At 40.2% G+C, this 23,217-nt stretch overlaps 1 protein-coding gene and 1 non-coding gene across 8 annotated transcripts in view; one reads left to right on the top strand and one right to left on the bottom strand.

The window, feature by feature from the left end:
- Positions 1 to 23,217, top strand: part of TRAF3 (TNF receptor associated factor 3) — a 130,858-nt gene that overhangs the window by 61,377 nt on the left and 46,264 nt on the right. For all 7 annotated transcript variants that reach the window (XM_064292936.1, XM_064292940.1, XM_064292938.1 and 4 more), the window contains one exon: positions 9,105 to 9,227. The gene's annotated coding sequence lies outside the window, so the exon portion shown is untranslated. The remainder of the gene's footprint in view (positions 1 to 9,104; positions 9,228 to 23,217) is intronic.
- Positions 13,834 to 13,906, bottom strand: TRNAK-UUU (transfer RNA lysine (anticodon UUU)). The gene has a single exon. It is a non-coding gene; the product is annotated as a tRNA-Lys (tRNA).

Raw genomic sequence — 23,217 nt, 5'->3', positions numbered from 1 at the left:
CAAAAAAATAATTCACCCTGATCAAGTGGGATTTATACCAGGTATGCAAGGCTGGTTTAATATCAGAAAAACCATTAATGTAATCCATCACATAAATAAAACAAAAGATAAAAACCACATGATCTTATCAATTGATGCAGAAAAGGCATTTGACAAAGTCCAACACCCATTTATGATAAAAACTCTTCCTAAAATAGGAATTGAAGGAAAATTCCTCAACATAATAAAGGGCATCTATGCAAAGCCAACAGCCAATATCACTCTAAATGGAGAGAACCTGAAAGCATTTCCCTTGAGAACGGGAACCAGACAAGGATGCCCTTTATCACCACTCTTATTCAACATCGTACTTGAAGTCCTAGCCAGGGCAATTAGGCTAGACAAAGAAATAAAGGGTATCCGGATTGGCAAGGAGGAAGTAAAGTTATCACTATTTGCAGATGACATGATCTTATACACAGAAAACCCTAAGGAATCCTCCAGAAAACTACTGAAACTAATAGAAGAGTTTGGCAGAGTCTCGGGTTATAAAATAAACATAAAAAAATCACTTGGATTCCTCTACATCAACAAAAAGAACACCGAAGAGGAAATAACCAAATCAATACCATTCACAGTAGCCCCCAAGAAGATAAAATACTTAGGAATAAATCTTACCAAGGATGTAAAAGACCTATACAAAGAAAACTACAAAGCTCTACTACAAGAAATTCAAACGGACATACTTAAGTGGAAAAACATACCTTGCTCATGGATAGGAAGACTTAACATAGTAAAAATGTCTATTCTACCAAAAGTCATCTATACATATAACTCACTTCCGATCCAAATTCCAATGTCATATTTTAAGGGGATAGAGAAACAAATCACCAATTTCATATGGAAGGGAAAGAAGCCCCGGATAAGCAAAGCATTACTGAAAAAGAAGAAGAAAGTGGGAGGCCTCACTCTACCTGATTTCAGAAGCTATTGTACAGCCACAGTAGTCAAAACAGCCTGGTACTGGTACAACAACAGGCACATAGACCAATGGAACAGAATTGAGAACCCAGATAAAAATCCATCCACGTATGAGCAGCTGATATTTGACAAAGGACCAGTGTCAGTCAATTGGGGAAAAGATAGTCTTTTTAACAAATGGTGCTGGCAGAACTGGATATTCATTTGCAAAAGAATGAAACAGGACCCATACCTCACACCATGCACAAAAACTAACTCCAAGTGGATCAAAGACCTAAACATAAAGACTAAAACGATAAAGATCATGGAAGAAAAAATAGGGACAACCCTAGGAGCTCTAATACAGGGCATAAACAGAATACAAAACATTACCAAAAATGATGAAGAGAAACCAGATAACTGGGAGCTCCTAAAAATCAAACACCTATGGTCATCTAAAGACTTTACCAAAAGAGTAAAAAGACCACCTACAGACTGGGAAAGAATTTTCAGCTATGACGTCTCAGACCAGCGCCTGATCTCTAAAATCTACATGATTCTGTCAAAACTCAACCACAAAAGACAAACAACCCAATCAAGAAGTGGGCAAAGGATATGAACGAACACACATTACACTAAAGAAGATATTCAGGCAGCCAACAGATACATGAGAAAATGCTCTCGATCATTAGCCATTAGAGAAATGCAAATTAAAACTACGATGAGATTCCATCTCACACCAACAAGGCTGGCATTAATCCAAAAAACACAAAATAATAAATGTTGGGGAGGTTGCGGAGAGATTGGAACTCTTATACACTGCTGGTGGGAATGTAAAATGGTACAACCACTTTGGAAATCTATCTGGCGTTATCTTAAACAGTTAGAAATAGAACTACCATACAACCCAGAAATCCCACTCCTCGGAATATACCCTAGAGATACAAGAGCCTTCACACAAACAGATATATGCACACCCATGTTTATTGCAGCTCTGTTTACAATAGCAAAAAGCTGGAAGCAACCAAGGTGTCCATCAACGGATGAATGGGTAAATAAATTGTGGTATATTCACACAATGGAATACTACGCATCGATAAAGAACAGTGACGAATCTGTGAAACATTTCATAACATGGAGGAACCTGGAAGGCATTATGCTGAGCGAAATTAGTCAGAGGCAAAAGGACAAATATTGTATAAGACCACTATTATAAGATCTTGAGAAATAGTAAAAACTGAGAAGAACACATACTTTTGTGGTTATGAAGGGGGGAGGGAGGGAGGGAGGGAGAGGGTTTTTTATTGATTAATCAGTAGATAAGAACTGCTTTGGGTGAAGGGAAAGACAACACTCAATACATGGAAGGTCAGCTCAATTGGACTGGACCAAAAGCAAAGAAGTTTCCGGGATAAAATGAATGCTTCAAAGGTCAGCGGAGCAGGTGCGGGGGTCTGGGGAACATGGTTTGAGGGGACTTCTATGTCAATTGGCAAAATAATTCTATTGTGAAAACATTCTGCATCCCACTTTGAAATGTGGCGTCTAAACAAGCGGCCATCTAAGATGCATCACTTGGTCGCAACCCACCTGGAGCAAAGGAAAATGAAGAACACCAAGGTCACACAACAACTAGGAGCCCAAGAGACAGAAAGGGCCACATGAACCAGAGACCTACATCATCCTGAGACCAGAAGAACTAGTTGGTGCCCGGCCACAATCGATGACTGCCCTGATAGGGAGCACAACAGAGAACTCGTGAGGGAACAGGAGATCAGTGGGATGCAGATCCCAAATTCTCATAAAAAGACCACACTTAATGGTCTGACTGAGGCTAGAGGAATCCCGGCGGCCATGCTCCCCAGACCTTCTGTCGGCACAGGACAGGAACCATCCCTGAAGATAACTCATCAGACATGATAGGGACTGGTCAGCGGGTGGGAGAGAGATGCTGATGAAGAGTGAGCTAATTATATCAGGTGGACACTTGGGAGTGGGTTGGCAGCTCTTGTCTGGAGGGGGGATGGGAGGATAGAGAGAGAGGGAAGCTGGCAAAATTGTCACGAAAGGAGAGACTGAAAGGGCTGACTCAATAGGGGAAGAGCAAGTGGGAGTACGGAGTAAGATGTATGTAAACTTGTATGTGACAGACTGAGTGGATTTGTAAACGTTCACTTGAAGCTTAATAAAAGTTAATTAAAAAAAAAAAATTTTGTACCCGGCCAAAATATCCTTCAAGAACAAAGATGTTTACAGACAGACAAAAGAGTTTGGCACCAAGCAGAAGGAAAATTACTCTAGATAGGTCTGAACTACAAGAAGGAATGAAGAGCAAAGCAAGTAGTGTATAAGTGGGTGTTACAGATTGAATTATACTCCCCAAAAAGACAGGTTGAAGCCCTAATCCCTGTACCTATAAATGTGACCCTGTATGGAAATAGAGGTTTTTAATGTTAACTAGGTCCTGCTAGAGCAGGGCAAGTCCCAAACCTAATCTCTTCTGAGTGGTATCTTATAACAGACACACAGAGAGACACACAGGGAATAGAAACTGCAGGAAGATCAATGTACAAGTCAAGGAATGCCTGGGGCTACTGACAAGGAAAGCCCCTCTCTCACAGTCAATGCCCTGATTTGGGCTTCTAGCCTCAAAACTATGAGACAATAAATTCTGTTGATTAAAGCCACCCACTTGGGACATTTTTGTTATGACAGCACTAGAAAACAAAGATAGTAGGTATATTTAAATGACTTAATAATGACTTACAGGTTTTAAATATATACACATATGTATATACACATGACAGAAGTTTATAAGTTGTAAATATGGTAAGTGGAGTCAGTGTTTTAAGGTTCCCAGAGAAGGGTAAAGCATATTGGTTAACACTGAACTTTGGTAAGTCAACTGCAGATTATAATTTCTAAACTAGGCACTAGAAGAGTAGAAATAGAGTATGTAACTTCCAGATTAATGGGGAGTGGTGACTGGAATGATAAGAAATCATCAAAAAGAAGGCAAATGGAAAGTCCCTGGTAACATAGTAGATTTAAATATAAATATGAGTAAGGACTTCCAGTGTAAATAGACTGAGTGTTCCCATTAAAAGATGAAGATGTCAAATTGGATTTTTAAAAACTCCAATTATATGCTGTTTCGAAGGCACCCGTCTAAAACAAGGATTCAGAAACGTTGAAGGTAAAATGATGGAAAAAGATAAACCATGCAAATATTAACCAAAAGCAGGATTGTATAGTTTCAGACAAAATATACTTTAAGGCAAAAAGCAGTACTACAGACAAGGGCCATTTTATGTTACGGGGTGAGTAACTCTACTTGCTGTAACAAAAACCTGGACGTTTCAGTAGCTTGTTGTGAACATGTTCATTTCTTGCTCACACAAAGTCCAATGAGATAGTCCTAGTTGGCAGATTGCTTTCCACATAGTCGTTGAAGGATTCAAGTTTCTTCTCCCTTGTGACTCCACCATCTCCTAGGACATTGGAGTATTTTGCACGATCCTTTTCATTTGGGGAAGAGAGAGTGTAGAGAATCATGTAAGTGGTCATGGGCCAGGCCTGGAGGTGTACATTTCTTAGGTTCACATCCCATTCATCAGGCCTCGAGTTGTATAACCAAACTTAACTTCAAGGGAGACTGGGAAATATAATTTAGCTCTGTGTCCAGGAGGTAATTAGTGAACACGTAGTCTCTACCACATTTTGTAATGATAAAAAGCAATCCAAAGGAAATCATAACAATTTTAAATGTAGATGAGCAGAATAATACGACTTCACAATATATGATGTAGAAATTGACATGCATCCCAGGAAAAATAGACAAATTTATAATCACAGTGGAGATTTCAATAAACATCTCAATAATTGATGGAACAAGCAGGAAAAACTCCTTCCCCTCCCCCCTCCCTCAAAAAGATCTGTAAAGACAAAAGTTTTAAACAGGACTAATAACCTTGGTCTAATGTATACAAATAGAACATTCTATCTAAAAACTGTAACATATACTTTATTTTAAAGCAAACATAGGGCATTTATTAAAAAGTTGCCCAATACTAGGCCATAGTACAAGTCTCAATAAATTTCAAAGCACTGAAATAATACAGGTTATAATCTCTAACCATGGTGAAATTAATCTATAAATCAGTAACAAAAAGATAATTATAAAATCCCCAGGAGTTTAAAAATAAATATTTTAGAATAACCTATGGCTCAAAGAGGATGATGTAATGGAAGTTAGCAGATATTTTTAACTGAATGATAATGAAAGTACTGTATATCAGAATTTGTGGAATTTGCAAAAGCTGGACACTGAACAAGGAAGACCAAAGAAGAATTGATGCATTTGAGTTGGCGAAGAATATTAAATATACCGTGGACTGCCAGAAGAACAAACAGATCTGTCTTGGAAGTACAGCCAGAATGCTCCTTAGAAGCAAGGATGGCGAGACTTCATCTCACGTACTTTGGACATGTTATCAGGAGGGCCAGTCCCTGGAGAGGGACATCATGCTTGGTAAAGGAGGTCAACGAAAAAAAGGAAGACCCTTTCAAGGAGATGGATTGACGCAGTGGCTGCTGAAACAGCAACGATTGTGAGGATGGCACAGGACCGGGCAGTGTTTTGTTCTGTTGTGCGTGGGGTCACTATGAATTGGAACCGACTCGACAGCACCTGACAACAACGTAACAAAATTTGTAGAATGAAGCTGTGCTTAGAGGAAAATATATAGCCTTAAAAAAATAGCCTTAGAAAAGAAGAAAAGCTCAAAATTAATAGGCTAAACATCAGAATTGGAAACGACTATTAAAAAAGGCCAGAAGAACATAATAACAACCAGAATTAATCAAATGGAGAACTTAAGGAAGAAAAGACCAACAAAACAACAAAGTTGTTTGTTTGAAGAGTCTGACAAAATTGACAGACCTCTGATGAAACTGGTAAGGAAAAAAAAACAGAGGCATAAATAAATGAAACGAAAAATAGAAATCACAATGGATTCATTAGACTAAAAATATCATAAAAGGATATTATAAATAGCATCATGCCAGTATATTTGAAAATTTAGATAAAATTTCTTGCAAACTACAATTTACTAAAAGCGACTGAAGAGGAAATAGAAAACCTTGAATAATCCTATAACCGCTTTAAAATTTCAATCGGTAATTACAAATTTTGGGGCACAGATGGCTCCATTTTATATTCTACCAGACTTTCAAAAGGAAGAAATCATTCCAGTTTTACCCAAACACTTCCTGAGACTAAAACGGATTGCTGCTTCCTAATACGTTTTATGTGGTTACCATAGCTTTATTACTAAGGCCTGACAAGGATAGTATATTCAGTGCAGTGTTTATAGTGGACACGTAAATTACAGCTATTGGTTTTTAGCTCTTTTGCCAAAGAAACATTCAGGCCTACCTTGCTCATTTGTCAAGAACTGTAGTCCAGGTTTGGGTGATAAATGGCTTAGAAGTATAAAGCTGAGGGTGGAAGAATTTGGGGAATATGTGTATACTTGCATATATGTGCACTGTAAATATGACCTGTACATTTTCTTGGAAACCCTGGTGGCATAGTGGTTAAGCGCTATGGCTGCTAACCAAAAGGTCGGGGGTTCGAATTCACCAGGTAGTCCTTGGAAACCGTATGGGGCAGCTCTACTCTGTCCTGTAGGGTCAGTGTGAATCGGAATTGACTCAACGGCAGCGGGTTTGGTTTTGGTATGCAGTTTCTTGAGTAGATTGAAGCTCATGTTTTTAAATATGTGATTCTATCAGTGAGGGCTCATTGTGATGTAAATTTTAGAAAACTTGACTGTAGCTGTTTTAATTAAAAATAGAACTTAATGACTGACCTAAATCTTAGGTAGGGCTGGCTGCAGATGTTTCTGTTTGGTCGGTTTCTCCCCCAGCATCTTCCTCTGGATTTACTCTGTTCTCAGGCAGGACCTTCATTCATACTTGCCAGATGGCAGCATCAGCTCCAGACTTCTATGTGCTCGTGTTCAAATTCTTTGAGAAAGAACGAGACTTTCTCTTAGGCCCAGAGGGTGAAGAAAAGACTTTGTTAGTTATGACTTGGTGGGTTGTGTGTTTATAGAGATGAGCCTATCTCTGCCCAGAAGAGGATGCTCTGATTGGCCAGGTCCATCAACAAGGGAATAGATACATAAGTTATGGTGTATTTATGCAATGGCTTGTTACACAGCAATGAAAATAAACTACAGGTACATCAACAATGTCAGGCAAAAAAAAAAAAGACAAGGCAAAAGAATACATACAATATGATCCCATTTGTATAAAATTCAAAAGAGGATGAAAATAAAGTATATATGTTAGGGCTGCATACCTACAAAGCTCTAAAGAAAAGCAAGGAAATGAGAATCATAAAAGTTAGGGCCGTTGTTTCTAGGTGCCATCGAGTTGATTTTGGCTCGTAGTGACCCCATGTGACAGAGTAGGACTGCCTTCCCCATAGGATTTTCTATGCTGTAATCCTTTTTTTTTTTTTTTTTTGTGCTTTAAGTGAAAGTTTACAAATACAGTCAGTCTCTCACACAAAAATTTATATATACTTTGCTATATACTCCAAGTATTTGGTGGCATAGCGCTTAAGTGCTACAGCTGCTAACCAAAAGGTTGGCAGTTCATATCGTCAGGCGCTCGTTGGAAACTCTATGGGGCAGTTCTACTCTGGCCTCTAGGGTCACTATGAGTCAGAATTGACTTGATGGCAGTGGGTTTTTTTGGGTTTATACTCCAAGTTGTTCTCCCCCTAATAAGACAGCAAACTACTTCTTTCCACTCTCTATTTTCATGTCCATTCGGCCAGCTTCTGACCCCTCTGCCCTCTCACCTCCGATCCAGACAGGAGCTGCCTGCATAGTGTCATGTGTCTACTTGATCCAAGAAGCTCACTCCTCACCACTATCATTTGCTATCCCATAGTCCAGTCCAATCCCTGTCTGAAGAGTTGGCTTTGGGAATGGTTCCAGTCTTGGACTAACAGAAGGTCTGGGGACCATGACCTCCGACCATTAAGTCTGGTCTTTTTACAAGCATTTGAGGTCTGCATACCGCTGCTTGCCTGCACCCTCAGGGGTTCTCTGTTGTGTTCCCTGTCAGGGCAGCCATTGGTTATAGCTGGGCACCATCTAGTTCTTTTGGTCTCAGGCTGATGTAGTCTCTGGTTTATGTAGCCCTTTCTGTCTCTTGAGCTCATAATTCCCTTGTGTCTTTGGTGTTCTTTGTTCTCCTTTGCTCCAGGTGGGTTGAGACCAATTGATGCATCCTAGATGGCCACTTGCTAGCATTTAAGACCCCAGATGCCACACCCCAAAGTGGGATGCAGAAAATTTTCTTAACAGATTTTATTATGCCAGTTGACCTAGATGTCCCCTGAAACCCTGGTTCCTAGGCTGTAATCTTTATGGGAGCAGATCATTGGGTCTTTTCTCCCATGGAGCTGCTGGGTGAGTTTGAACCACCGACCTTTCGGTTAGCAGCCAAGTGCTTAACCATTGTGCCACCCAAGCCTGCCTGTTGCCAGTGAGTCGATTCCAACTCGTAGCAACCCTACAGGATAGAGTAGAACTGCCCCTTAGGGTTTCCAAGGAGTAGCTAGCTGGTGGATTCGAATTGCCGATCTTTATGCTTAGCAGGCAGTATCTTAACCACTGTGCCACCAGGGCTCCATTGTGTCACCAGGGCTCCTTAAAAGTTAGAGTAGTAGTTATATAGAGGAGAGAAAGGGATTCGGGACCAGAGAGGGGCACCCAGCCTTCCTGGGGTACTGGCAGTGCTCTGTTCCTTGGCCTGGGGGGTGGTTGCACTGGTGTTTATATGCTAACTGTTCATGAAACTATACATATATAGTTCCTCTGCTTTTCTATATGTGTATAATATTTCATGATAAAAGTGATTTAAAAATGAAAATAATGTGAAGATATGCAGATTTTGTAATTCAGGTCCAACTAAAAAAAAATGTGGATAACTCAAACCACATCTGCACCTAGCGTGGTTAAAATGTTTGATCTTAAACTCCTTACTTGGTCATTTTATGGAAATTTACATTTTGAAATTCTATTTTGAAAAGCCTTTTAAGTTCTGCAGATGAGAGTTGACCACGTGTTATGCTTCCTCCCTAGATAAGGGACCCCACTGCTTTGTTTGAAGGAGGACAAGGTTGACACTGTTGACATCTCTCTTTATTGAAGTCTCCTACTCCCAGCCAAGCGTGGACAAACCTTCTGACAGCATATGACACACAGGTATGTCACTAGGAGATGTGAATCTGCATAGATTTCCTCCTTCTACTGTTACTTCTTTGCGTAAAAATAATTAACTTCAGAAGCATCCTGAGCTTGCCCCTTTGGGGCTTTAGCAATTTTTTTCTTTCACAGATGCATTTGCTTATCTTCTTCATACATGACACACTGTTTTGACTTGTGTCTGATCTCGTTTTTATTTTTCATTTTCTCAACCAACATTAAACTTTGAGAATAGTAGACACTACACCTTATGACCCAGTGTCTTAGTCTCCTTAGGGCTGCAGTAACAAAATACCGTAAAGTGGGTAGCTTTAAGGAACAGAAATTTATCGTCTCCCAGTTCTGGAGGCTAGGAGTTTGAACTCAGGGCGACAGGAGGGCCATGCCCTCTCTGGGGACTTTAGGGGAAGGTCCTTCCTTGTCTCTTCCAGCTTCTGGGAGCCCCAGGCATCTCTGGCATTCTTTGGCATGTAGATGGATTTTTACATGGAGTCTTCCCCCTGTGAGACTCTCTCTGTGTCTGTTCTCCCCTCTATAAGACACCACTCAGAAGGGGTTAGGACGTCGAAGAGAGAACCTATTCCCAAACAGGTTATACAGGGTTTAGGACTTCAGCGTATCTTTTGCAGTTAGTTGATATGTCTCTGGTCTCTTTTAACCTTTTGTGGGGGACACAATTCAGTCCATAACACCCAGTCATCATTAATAAGTTTTTGAAAACCAGGAGTAGTGGGCACACATCTCTGCCTCAGAGGCCAGCCTCTGAAGCTCCGAGCCCCACATCCCCTAGAAGGAGGCCCAGTACAGGAAAGGTGCCACCTGGCTGATGGAGAAACCCTGTGTCTGCTGAGAACTGCATCTTTTGACACATGAACTCTTTGCTCTTTAACCGTCTTTCTCTAGGAGTTTGAAAGGAAACAAAATACCCTGTGTTTTAACCTCTAATTTGTGGTTTAGTGGCATTTTATACTTGAAATTAAGAATTCTTTAATATGGTAGAACATTAAAATGGGTTTGAAATGTTGACATCCAAAGTGAAATTTAATACATAGTTCTTTTTAATACATTGAAAAGTATCAAGAAAGCTGATATTTAAAATTTCATCCATGATCACAGTACTATTCAGTTTTCCCCAGTAGTCTCAATTTTTTTTTACAGTTTGTTTGATGCAAGATCCAAACAATTGCAGTTAATTGATATGTCTCTTACCTCTTTTAATCAATAGATTGCTTCCTCCCAATTTCTTTTTTTCCTTGCATTTTGTTTGTTGGAAAATCCAAGCTATTTGCCCTATAGATAAAAGTTTCCGTATTTTTAATTTTGCTGCTTGCATTTAAAATGTTCCTCTGTCACCCATATTTCCTGTAGAATGATGGGTGGATCTGGAGACTTGACCACATCCAGGCTCAGCCTTTAAGCATGAACTCCCTGTCCCTAGGGGTAGTATGTGCTCCCCTCCGCCCCCCGCCCCGTAAGGCTCACAAGGTCTGATTGTTTCTTTTGTGGTGTTAGCTCCCTGAGATGATCATTGCTGACATTCAGAATTCATTGTTATTGTTATTAATTGCTGTCCAGTTAGCTCTGACGTATGGCAACCTCATGTATAACAAGAAGAAATGTTACCCAGCCCTGCCCCATCTTCATGGTCGTGGTATGTTTGAGTCCATGGTTGTCACTGTTGTGTCAGTCCATCTTACTGAGGGTTTCCCTTGTTTTTTGCTGACCTTCCACTTTGCCAACTATGATGTCTTTTTCTAGTGATTGGTCTGTCCTGATGACGTGTCCAAAGTAAGTCAGCTAAGATCTCATCATCCTCACTTCTAAGGAGCATTCTGGTTATATTTCTTCTAAGACTGATTTGTTCATTTTTCTGGTAGTCCACGGTATATTCGGTATTCTTTGCCAGCACCACAGTTCAGATGCATCAATTATTCTTCCATCTTTCTTTTTCATTGTCCAGCTTCCGCATACATATGAAGCAACAGGAAAGACCATGGCTAGGGTCAGGTGCACCTTAGTCATCAAAGTGATGTCTTTGCTTTTTAAAACTTTAAAGAGGTCCTTTGCAGCAGATTTTCTCAATGCAGTATGTCATTTGACTTCTTGACCGTTGCTTCCACGACATTGATTGTTGATCTAAGTAGAATGAAACCTTTGACAGCTTCACTTTTTTCTCCATTTGGAGGTTGCAAAATGATGATACTCTTAATTTTGTCGTTTACTCTTCCTTGATAAACTGTCATACTTTGGAGAGAGAAATTATCAACTACTTGTTACCCTAAGGGACAGTTAGTATAGGGAGGGCAGAATAGATGCTTGACTCTTTCTCCTTACTTGTCAGTTCTCAAAAGAACAAGATGGTCCCAGAGCATACTTGCAAAGTGACCAATGACTGTTTTAAGTATCAGTATAAGCTCATTAATTTAAACATACATGTTTTAATCCATTGCCATTATTATTCTTTTCCGGCCCCCTCCCCCCCCCCACCATCACCGTTAGTCAATTCTGACTCATGGGACCTTACAGGACAGGGAGAACTGCTCCATAGAGTTTCCAAGGCTATAATTTTTTTTTTTTATGTTTCAGTGTTTTTTTATTGTGCTTTAGGTGAAAGTTTGTGGAGCAAATTAGTTTCTCATTAAACGGTTAATACACGGATTGTTTTGTGACATTGGTTGCCAACCCCACGATGTGTCAATACTTTCCCCCTTCTCCACCCCAGGTTTCCTGTTGCCATTCGTCCAGTTTTCCTGTCCCTTTCTGCCTTCTCATCTTTGCTTCTGGGCTGGCGTGCCTGTTAGTCTTATATACATGATTGGACTATGAACCACGTTCCTCACCTGTGTTATTATTGTTCTTATAGACCTGTCTAATCTTTGGCTGAAGGATGAAGTTAAAAGGGTGTCTGGGGCGGGGGGCATACTCTAAGGGTTTCTCCAGCCTCTGTCAGACCAGCAAGCCTTGTCTTTTGTGTGTGTGTATATGAATTTGAATTTTGCTCTACAATTTTCTCCCACTCTGTCTGGGACCCTCTATTATAAATCCCTGCCAGAGCAGTGGGTGGTTGTAATTGAGCACCATCTAGTTGTTCTGGGCTCAATCTGGTGGAGGTTGTGGTAGTTGTGGTCCATTAGCCCTTTACACTAATCTTTCCCTCATGTCTTTGATTTTCTTCATTCTCCTTTACACTAGCTGGAATGGGACCAGTAAATGTATCTTAGATGGCTGCTTGCAGGCTTTTAAGGCCCCAGATGCTACAGTTGGATATAGAACATTTTCTTTGTAAGCTGTATTATGCCAGTTGAGCCAGATATCCTCTGAGACCATGGTCCCCAGACCTCAGCCTAGTGGCTCAGTCCCTCAGGATATTTGGATGTGTCTGTGAAGCTTCTATGACTTTGCCCTGGTCAGGTTGTGCTGACTTCCCCAGTATTGTGTGCTGTCTTACCCTTTATCCAAGTTACCACTTACCTAGTTAGTGTTTTTCCCTCTCCACCACTCCCCTCCCTAGTAACCATCAAAGATTGTTTCTTTCTGTGTGGAAACATTTTTGTGTGTTTTATAACAGTGGTCTCATACAATATTTGTCCTTTTGTGATTACTTATTTTCACTTAGCATAATGCACTCCAGGTTCATCCATGTTGTGAGATGCTTTGCAGATTCATATTGTTCTTTATCATTTTGTAGCATTCCACTGTGTGTATGTACCACGGTTGGTTTATTCATTCATCTGTTGTTGGGCACTTAGGTTGCTTCCATCTTTTTGCTGTTGTAAATAATGCTACAGTGAACATGGGTGTGCATATGTCCATTTGTGGGACAGCTCTTGTTTTTCTAGGATATATTCCTAGGAGTGGGATTGGTGGACCATATGGTATTTCTATTTCTAGCCTTTTAAGGAAGCACCATATCATTTTCCAAAATAGTTGTACCATTTTGCATTCTCACCAACGGTGCATAAGAGTTCCAGTCTCCCTGCAACCTCTCCAACGTTTGTTTTCGGGTTTTTTTTTTTTTTTTGATTTGTGCCAGTAATGTTGGGGTGAGATGGTATCTCATTGTAATTTTTTTTGCGTTTCTGTAATGCCTAGGGATCGTGAGCATTTCCTCATGTGTCTGTTAGTTGCCTGAATGTCTTCTTTGGTGAAGTGTCTGTTCCTATCCTTTGCCAATTTTTAATTGATTTATTTGTCTTTTTATTGTAGAGGTGTTAGATTTTCCAATAGATTTTAGAGATCAGACCAAAAACCTTTTCCCAGTCTATAGGTGCTTTTTTTACTCTTTTGGTGAAGTCTTTTGATGAGTGTGTTTAATTTATAGAAGATCCCATTTATCTAGCTTACCTTCTGGTGTTTGTGTATTGTTAATTATGGTTTGTATCCTGTTTATACCCCTAGTGTTGACCCTATATTTTCTTTCCATGATCTTCATAGTTTTTGATTTTATATTTAGGTCTTCGATCCATTTTGAATTAGTTTTTGTGTATGCTGTGAGGTATGGGTCCTGTTTCATTTTTTTTACGGATGGACATCCCAGTTTTGCCAGCACCATTTGTTAAAACCACTTAACCACTACACCACCAGGGTTTATTTATAATGAGAATAATGCTTGAACAGGGACTTGAAACCTGGACCCTCAGATTAAAAGTCTGACACTTTACCAACTGAGCCACCGAAGCTCCTAATGAACATCAAAAACCACAGCCTTCAGTATGGATTACAGCTCAACATAAAGAAAACAAAAATCCTCACAACTGGACCAATGAGCAACATCATGATAAACGGAAAAAGGATTGAAGTTGTCAAGGATTTCATTTTACTTGGATCCATAATCAACAGCCATGGAAGCAGCAGTCAAGAAATCGAGAGATGCATTGCATTGGGCAAATCTGCTGCAAAGGACCTCTTCAAAGTGTTGAAGAGCAAAGATGTCACCTTGAAGACTAAGGTGCCCCTGACCCAAGCCATGGTATTTTCAATCACATCATATGCATGTGAAAGCTAGACAATGAATAAGGAAGACCGAAGAAGAGTTGAAGCCTTTGAATTGTGGTGTTGGTGAAGAATATTGTATATACCGTGGACTGCCAAAAGAACGAACAAATCTGTCTAGGAAGAAGTGTGGCCAGAATGCTCCTTAGAGGCAAGGATGGCGAGACTGCGTCTTACATACTTTGGATATGTTGTCAGGAGGGATCAGTCCCTGGAGAAGGACATCATGCTTGGGAGAGTACAGGGTCAGCGGAAAAGAGGAAGACCCTCAATGAGGTGGATTGACACAGTGGCTGCAACAATGAGCTCAAGCACAACAGCGATTGTAAGGATGGCTCAGGACCGGGCAGTGTTTCGTTCTATTGTGCATAGGGTCGCTATGAGTCGGAACCGACTCGACGGCACCTAACAACAACAACAACATTTGTTAAAAAGACTGTCTTTTCCCCATTTAATGGACTTTGGAACTTTGTCAAAGATCAGGTGGCCGTAGGTAGATGGATTTACATCTGGGTGCCATTATTATTCTTATAGATGCTAAAATTATACCATTTTTGGCCAGCAGGAACGTCTTCCACTGACTCCTGCATCCTTTTGACAGGACCCTAGGAATCTAGTATCCTTGCTTGCTATATGGCAAGATGTTTTAGACTCATCTTGTGCCTTCCCTGCCCAAGACCTGGAATTGGCTGTGTCTCCAAGAACCTGGTTCCTTGTTGTGCAAGGGGTATTTTGAGACCACATCTAGGCACCAGGGATGCACCTTCCCACAGGGCCGGTTATTGTTCCTAGGTTTTTCTGGTGGACAGCCAGGAAATATACTTTCTGAGTGACACTACATCATGAATTCGTACTGTTTTTAGTTTAGAATTAGGGCTGTATAGATTTTACTTCTTTGATGTTATATTTATATCTCCTTTTCTTTTATGCTGTTAGGATCTTGGTTCCTAACAACATTATCATTACTTACCTGCTTTAATATAAAGTATGTGGTAGTATTAGAATAAACAAAACCAGTATCACTAGCTATGTGATTACTGAAAACAGTTTAAGGTTTTCTGCAGTTTCCTCCCCTCTGAGGGTATGTCCCTAGAGATGTACCGTCAAATGGTTATATTTTAAAGTCACTTGAACCAGTTCCTCACTGTGCCACCTACAGGTTATGCAGTTAGGTTTATTTATTTCATAATTTAGGAATAGCTTCTTTTAAAAATTTGTTTTATAATGTTTATAAAACATTTTAATGGTTCTGAGTCAAAGCCACAAAATAAAATATTTTCAGAAATCTAGCCTCCATTCCTGATCTTTCTGCCCTGCTTCTTCTCTCTCTTATAGGTTGCTTTTTCTGCTTTTTGGTTTATCTTTCCATTTTTAATATAAGCGTATATATGTAAATATACATTTATGTAGACATACATGTATATGTGTTTTATATGTATCTCTGTGTGTGTGTGCACACAGCTCCCTTTCTTAGGAAACAGTGGCATACCATACAAGCTTTTCTCTGCCTTGGTTTGTCTGTTTTTTGGATTTAACAACAGATCACGAGTATAGAGCTCCTCCTTGGTGCTTTCACAGCTGCACAGTATTCCATCATGTGAGCGTACTAGGAAAGAAGATGTTTTAAATTTTAGAAAGATGTTGGCCTTTCATATGACCCAGCAGTTCTTCTCCTGGGTCTGTACCCACAAGACTCAAAAGCGGGGAGTCATCCATATGTGTACACCAGTGTTGAGTGCAGCACTATCCACAACAGCCAAAAGGTGGAAACATCCCAAATGTCCATCAACAGATGAATGGATAAACAAAATGTGGTACCTGGATACAGTGGAATATTACTTAGCCATAAAGAGAAATGAAATTCTAGTACATGCTGCAACTTGGATGGGCCTGGAAAACATGATGAGCGAAAGAAGCCAGACACAAAAAGGACGAGTCTTATATAATCTCACTTACATGAAACATCTGGAACAGGCAAACACATGGAGACCAATGTAGATGAGTGGTTCCCAGGAGCTAGGGGAAGGGGGTATGAGGGGTTATTACTTAAAAAAGAAAAAAAGGTGTTAACTTTCATCGTTATGTGCTGCTTCTTCATATATGTATAACTAATCAGTTTTTCTATGTATCCAGTTGCAATTTCTTTGCCTAATAGGTTTGGGATCTTGCAAACATGTTGCTTCTCTGGGCCTGAGTTTCCTTGTGTGTAAAATGAGAGGGTTGTGCTAGAAGCTGGTTATTTTAGCCAGAAGAGACTGCAGATGAGTAAACAGTCTGAGAGAGCATCTCACTGGAACCAGAGCTTCACGCCCTGTAACTGGGGTGGTGGTGAGGATACGTTGAGTAGATTTGCCAGGTGATGAAATCAGTAGGCTTGGTTGACGATTGCTTGTCAGAGTCAGTGAGGTGAGGATAGTTGTAAAGTTCTGGTGAGCAGCTGGTTAGGTGGTGGTGTCATTCCCTGAGCGAGGAGCAGGTTATTTGGGGAGATAGGTAGGGGTGTGTCGAATAGAAATGGGGCACATGGAAGGTGACGATGCCATCTGGGCCATGGTGAATACGAGGCAGCATGGAGTACAGCAAGAGTGGGGCTGTCCTGGAGCTCAGGAGTCGGGGCCCCGAGAGCTGGAGGCTCACTTGGTCAGATGTGGTGGGCGAGGCCTTGGAGTGGATGAGCTTGCCCAGCGCAAGTTGTGTGGAGGACAAGAGAAGAGGATTTAGATCAGAACCCACACAGCCGCTGCCTTTAAACAACAGGCAGAAGGAGGAGAGTCTGTGCAAGAGAGTGGGAAGAAGCGGAGAGATGAGAACCAGTATTTTTTGAAAGCTTGTGTTTCATTCTAAAAATAGCTTTAAATATTGTAATCTACTGCTTAATATGGCATGCTTTATGCTTTTCATTCATTTGTCCAAGTGAAGCTGATACCCTAGGGAAATGACCTTATCCCCTGTGCAGCGTCTTATTCTCTCATATAGCCCAAGGGCTTCAGATCCAGGCTCACAAGCCTGGCCTGGGGGCATCCACGGTGGACCGTGCCCACCCCCCTTCCTTGTTTGTCCAGTGGACCAAGGGGCCTCCTCAGCTCCTCCTTCTTCTCCTCCCTGTCCTGATAGCAGGACTCTGGCCTGGGCCAGGAGAGACACAGCATCTGTGCATGTAGTAGGGTTGAATGAGTGCTCTAAAAAATCCTAAATCATATCAGCTAAGGGGTATTGACAGTGCAAAGCCTCAAATAGCTATTGTTTTCCCAAACTTTTTAAGACCAAGTTTTACACATGGCTTAATCAGGTTCTTTTCTGGCTGTCGCCCGTGTCTGTCTATATGGTTCTCTCTCTCTCACATACACACAGCCGCTACCTTTAAACAACAGGCAGAAGGAGGAGAGTCTGTGCAAGAGAGGGGCTTTTAATAAGAGCCTAATTTCCTCCAGTGTTTGCTTTCCTTGTATGTTAGCCGTGGGCCTCTCCCATGGCCGAGTATTTGGCATCATCAGGTATCATGAAAGAGTCAGTGTGCTGAAATGTTGGCATAAGCATGATTTCCAGAAAATGTTTTTACAAACAGGGCACCCTTGTCTGCACCCTTCTCCCTTTATTGGCATCACTTGGATGGCACTTGGCATTTTTCTGCTGGGCTTGATGTTTAGCTGGTTTCTCTACATATGTGTTGTGCTTACTACTTTTTGCTAGCAGAAGCCATCTTCGTTGTTTATCTGATGCTTCCCTTTTTTGGTTTTCCCCGGACTTTCCAGTTCTTGGAACACTCTTTTGTCAGCAGTCGTACTTTTGTTTCCAGTTTCTAATCTCCAACTGAAATGTAGTTCAACTTAACTCTCACCAGTAAGGAACTCAAACTACATCGTTAGAGCAGTGGAGGCAAAGAGGAGAGTGAAGAGGCTTCCAGCCTACCTCTTTCCTGTGTTTCTAAATACAGGTAAGCCTCACCTGTCAGAGAGAGGCTGCCTGAGTAGCTGGCTAGAAACTAAATGTTTGTGAATGATTTTCTCAAATAATTAAGTTTTTCCCTTGAGTATGGCCTTAGAATATAATAAACTCATGACAGATAAGCATATAAAAAGATGCTCACCATCATATGTTGTTAGGAAATTGCAAATTGAAACAGCAGTGAGATACCACTGCACACCAATAGAATGGCTAAAACCCAAAACCCTGGCAACACCAAATGCTGACGAGAATGTAGAGCAACAGAGAATCTGATTCAGTGCTGGTGGGAATGCAAAATGGCGCAGCCAAACAGGAAGACAGTTTCACAGTGTCTTACAAAGCTAAGCTTAGTTTTACCGTGTGACCCATCAATCACACCACTAGATATTTACTCAAATGAGTTTAAAATTTATGTCCACACAAATCTTCATAGCAGCTCTATTCATAGCACTTGGTCAGCAAAAAAGAGGAAGACCCTCAACGAGATGGATTGACACAGCGGCTCCAGTGATGGACTCAAGCATAACAATGATTGCGAGGATGGCGCAGGACTGGGTAGTGTTTTGTTCTGTTGCACACGGGGTCGCTATGAGTCGGAGCAACTCGACAGCACCTAACAACAGCAACAGTCATAATTGCCCCAAATTGGAAGCAACTAGAATGTCCTTCAATAGGTGGATAAACTGTGGTACATCCATACAATACAACATTTTTTATCAATAAAAGGAAATGAGCTATCTTGGTGATCCCGCCCCAGCTGGGTCCCCCAATACCTACAGACCTTGGGTGCTTGGGAGCAGGATTGGCCACCTACTCCTCCCATTGGCAGGATGCCTGTTCCTGCAGGTGGGGGGTGGGGGGGCAGGCTTGCTGCCAAGTCTGGCTGTGGGCATCCCTGGAGGGTGCACGCCAGACCACAGATGTATATGCCGTCAGACGTTACCTGAACGGACGTTATGGGGCATTATGTCATTCAAGCCACCACTCATCTGTCAGTTTGTCATACTGTGGTGGCTTGCGTGTTGCTATGATGCTGGAAGCTGTGCCACTGGTATTCAAATACCAGCAGGGTCACCCATGGTGGACAGGTTTCAGTGAAGCTCCCAGCTTACGAGGAGGAAGAAGGACCTGGGGATCTTCTTCTGAAAAAACATTGGCCAGTGAAAACCTTATGAATAGCCATGTCTTAGTCACACACTTTCCCTTTATTGTTTCCTTTACACTCTCTTTGCTAATTTTATGTATTGTTACCATTCAGCAAGGAGCATTCTGGCTGTACTTTTTCCAAGACAGATTTGTTCGTTCTTCTGGCAATCCGTGGTATATGCAGTACTCTTCTCCAGCACCTTAATGCAAAGACATCAGCTCTTCTTTGGTCTTCCTTTTTCATTGTCCAGCTTTCGCATACATATGAGGCGATTGAAAACACCATAGCTTGGTTCAGGTACACCTTTGTCCTTAAAGTGACTTCTTTTCAACACTTTAAAGAGGTCTTTTGCAACAGATTTGCCCAGTGCAGAAATCTAGTCAAAAGTTTTTATAATCTTCCATTTTGGAAGGTTCCAAAAATCCAACTTTGCTAACTTACTGCCGCTTCTGTGATCAGCCTACGTATGGAACACCTGTGGGATTCCTGGCCTGTCTGAAGCTGGGCATAAGAGACCAGATAGAGTCAAAGATGAGAAATTACCGTCACAGGTGTTTTAGAAAGACTTAGCCTTCTGGTGTTCTTGCTTTTAATTTTATACATTTTAGAGAACTGTTATTAAGAATTGAGGAACTTTATTTTTATAATCGTTCTTATTTTGAGGAACTTTGAACATGGTCTTTCCTTTTGGAATTATACTTAAAATAGATATTGTTGTTGTAGCCTCGGGGTCAAGAATGGCTGCCTGCAGTAGACAGCCATTTACAGTTCATACTGCCAGTCAGTGTGGTCCAAGTTCGATTTGGCAGTTGTCCTCTTTGCCACTTAATTTCTTCTTATTTCTCTGCATTTAGCTTAAAACATTTAGCTTAAAGCCTAGTTTTTCGTTACCTCCCAATATCTTTATTCTTCTCCATCTTAACTTTTCCTATTAAATACTACTAAATACTCAGGATGACATGAAATTCTTTGGATATAAATTTGGGCAAACAGAATTATGTTATGTTCAAATGTTCTAGTTTTTTTTTGTTGTTGTTGTTATTGTTGGTCTTCTGGGGTGGTTACCTGGCTGTGTGTGATGAGGAGAGGGATCTGGGTGTCTGACTCCCTTAAGTTTTTTTCCATTTAAAATTATTTCTTAAATTTATTTTTTCACTGAGATAAAATTCACGGTTTTAATTATTTTAAAGTATACAATTCAGTAGGTTTTAGTACATTCACATTGTTGTACAACTGTCACCACTCTTGAATTCCAGAACATTTTCATCACCCCAAAAAGAGCCCCTGTGTCCATTAAGCACTCACACCCCATCCCCTTACTCCTCATCCCCTGGAAACTACTATCCTACTTTCTGTCTCTATGGATTCGCCTATTGTGGACATTTCATATAGATGAAATCACACAAAATGCGGCCTTTCGTATCTGTCGTCTTTCGTTTAGCATCATGGTTTCATGTTGTAGCATGTATCAGAAATTCATTCCTTTTTCTGACTGAAAGTAGACATTGTATGTAGAGACCGCATTGTGTTTATCCATTCATCCGTTGAGGGACACTTGGATTGTTTCTGCCTTTTAGCTATTATTAATAATGTTGCAGTGAACATTCATGTGCAAGTTTTTGCTTAACCTTTTGAAGAACTTCCAGACTCTTTTCCACGGTGACTACCCTGTTTTATGTTCCCTTCAGCAATATATGATGGTTCCAAATTCTCGATATCCTTACGCTTGTTATTTTTCATTTTTATTGTTTGTTATTATAGCCATCCTAGTGGGTAGAAAGTATATCTCATTGTGATTTTGACTTGCAGTTCTCTAATGACTGATAGTATCCATCATCATTTCATGTGCTTATTGGCCACTTCTTGTCTTTGGAGAAATGTTGATATTTTAAAAACTGTGTTGTTTATATTTTTGTTGTTGAGTTGTTAGGGCTTTTTATATATTATGGATACTAAACCCTTATGTATGATTTGCAAATATTTTCTCCCATTCTGTGGGTTGTCTTTTCACTTTTCGTAGTGCCCTTTGATGCACCAAAGTTTTTAATTTTGAGGAAATGAAATTTATTTTTTCTTTTGTTGCTTGCTTTGGGTTTAGTTTACTTTTCTTTTTCTAGTTCCTCAAGGTGTCAAGTCTGGTTACTGATTTGTGATCTTCTTTTTTGATGTAGATGTTTATAACTGCAAAGTTTCCTCTAAGCACTGCTTTTGATGCGTTCTATAAGTTTTGGTATGTTGTGCTTTTGTTCATCTCAGAGTATTTTTTAAATTTTCCTTGAGATTTCTTCTTTGACTCATTGATTATTTAGGAATGTGTGGTTTAATTTCCACATATTTGTGAATTTTCCGAGTTTTCTTCTGTTACTGACTTCTGATTTCATTCCATTGTGATCAGAGACCATACTTTGTGTGATTTCAGTCTTAAATTTTTGAGACTTGTTCTGTGGCCTAACATATTGTTTGTGTTAGAGAACCACTTGAGGTGAGTTTGTATTCTGCTGTTACTGGATAGAGCATTGTACACATATCTATTAAGTCTAGTTGGTTTATAGGGTTTTTCAAGTCTTCTCTTTCCTTGATGAGCTGTCTGTCTAGTTTTACCCATTATTGAAAACGGCGTATTGAAGTCTTCAACTGTTATTGTTGAACTGTTTCTCCCTTCAGTTCTGTTAATTTTTGCTTCATGTATTTTGGGGTTCTGTTGATAAGTGGATATATGTTTATAATTACTTTATCTTCTGGATGAATTGGCCTTTTTGTAATTATATAATGTCCTTCTTGTCTCTTACAAGAATTTTAAAAGTGTATTTTGTCTGATACTGGTATAGTCACTCCACCTCTCTTTTGGCTACAGTTTGCATAGAATATCTTTTCCCTTTTTTTTTTTTTTTAACTTTCACTTTATTTGTGTCTTTGGATCTAAAGTGAGTCTATTATAGACAGCATATAGTTGGATCATGATTTTTAGCCATTCTGCCAATCTCTGCTTTAAATTGGGACGTTTAATCTATTTACATTTAACCTATTTAATTGCCATATTGCCATTTGTTTTCTGTATATTGTTTATTTTTTTTGTCCCTCAGTTCTGCCAATTCTGCCTTCTTTTGTGTTAAATAGGTACTTTTTAGTGCTCCATTTTAGTTCCCTTGTTTCTTTTACTGTATTTTCAAGTTATTCTCTTAGTGGTTACCCTGGGGATTACCATTAACCCTTTCGTTACCAAATTTTTATTTATTTATTTAAAAAAATTTTTTTGATGGTGTGTGTTTTTAGCATGCTTACTAATTAAATATGTTTAAATTTGGGGTTGTTTGTATGAATTTTGAGAAAGATGGTCTGGCAATGTAATACTCCAATGAGGCAAGTGGCACTTTGGTGCCACCAATCTGTGTCATCACAGTGTGCCACCGAGAACTAGGCAGATAATTTATTTTTGGCACCTGTCCATTAGGTTACATGGGAAACCTCTGGTTTTCCAAATATGACACAGAAATACCAAACGAACCCATCAGGGCTCCTAACACTTACCGTGGAAAGCCACGATTATGCTTGCAAGCCTTTTCTCAGAGAAATAAAGGGAAGAAAGGCAAAAGTTTACAAAACTAATACATCCAGAAAGCATCACCTAATAGAATACTCAGCCTACACAACAGTGAGGCTCTTATGCTGGTCTGCTGAGCTTCACACATTTCAAAAGGACCCACCTTGATGCTAGATGCATTAGAACCAGAATAACACCTTACCCCTGAGATCCAGAGGCATAAAAAATGGCTGGCACACCATTTAGGCCTGTGGTAATGAAAGGGTTTTAATATCTTAATTTATAGCAATCTAGTTCATATTAATACCAACTGAATTTCAATAGAGTACAGAAAACTGCTCCTATTTACCTCCATCCTTTATGTT

The sequence above is a fragment of the Loxodonta africana genome, chromosome 10, assembly GCF_030014295.1.
Source record: "Loxodonta africana isolate mLoxAfr1 chromosome 10, mLoxAfr1.hap2, whole genome shotgun sequence".
NCBI classification, from domain to species: Eukaryota; Metazoa; Chordata; class Mammalia; order Proboscidea; family Elephantidae; genus Loxodonta; species Loxodonta africana.
This window is presented reverse-complemented; position numbering and strand designations above follow the sequence as displayed.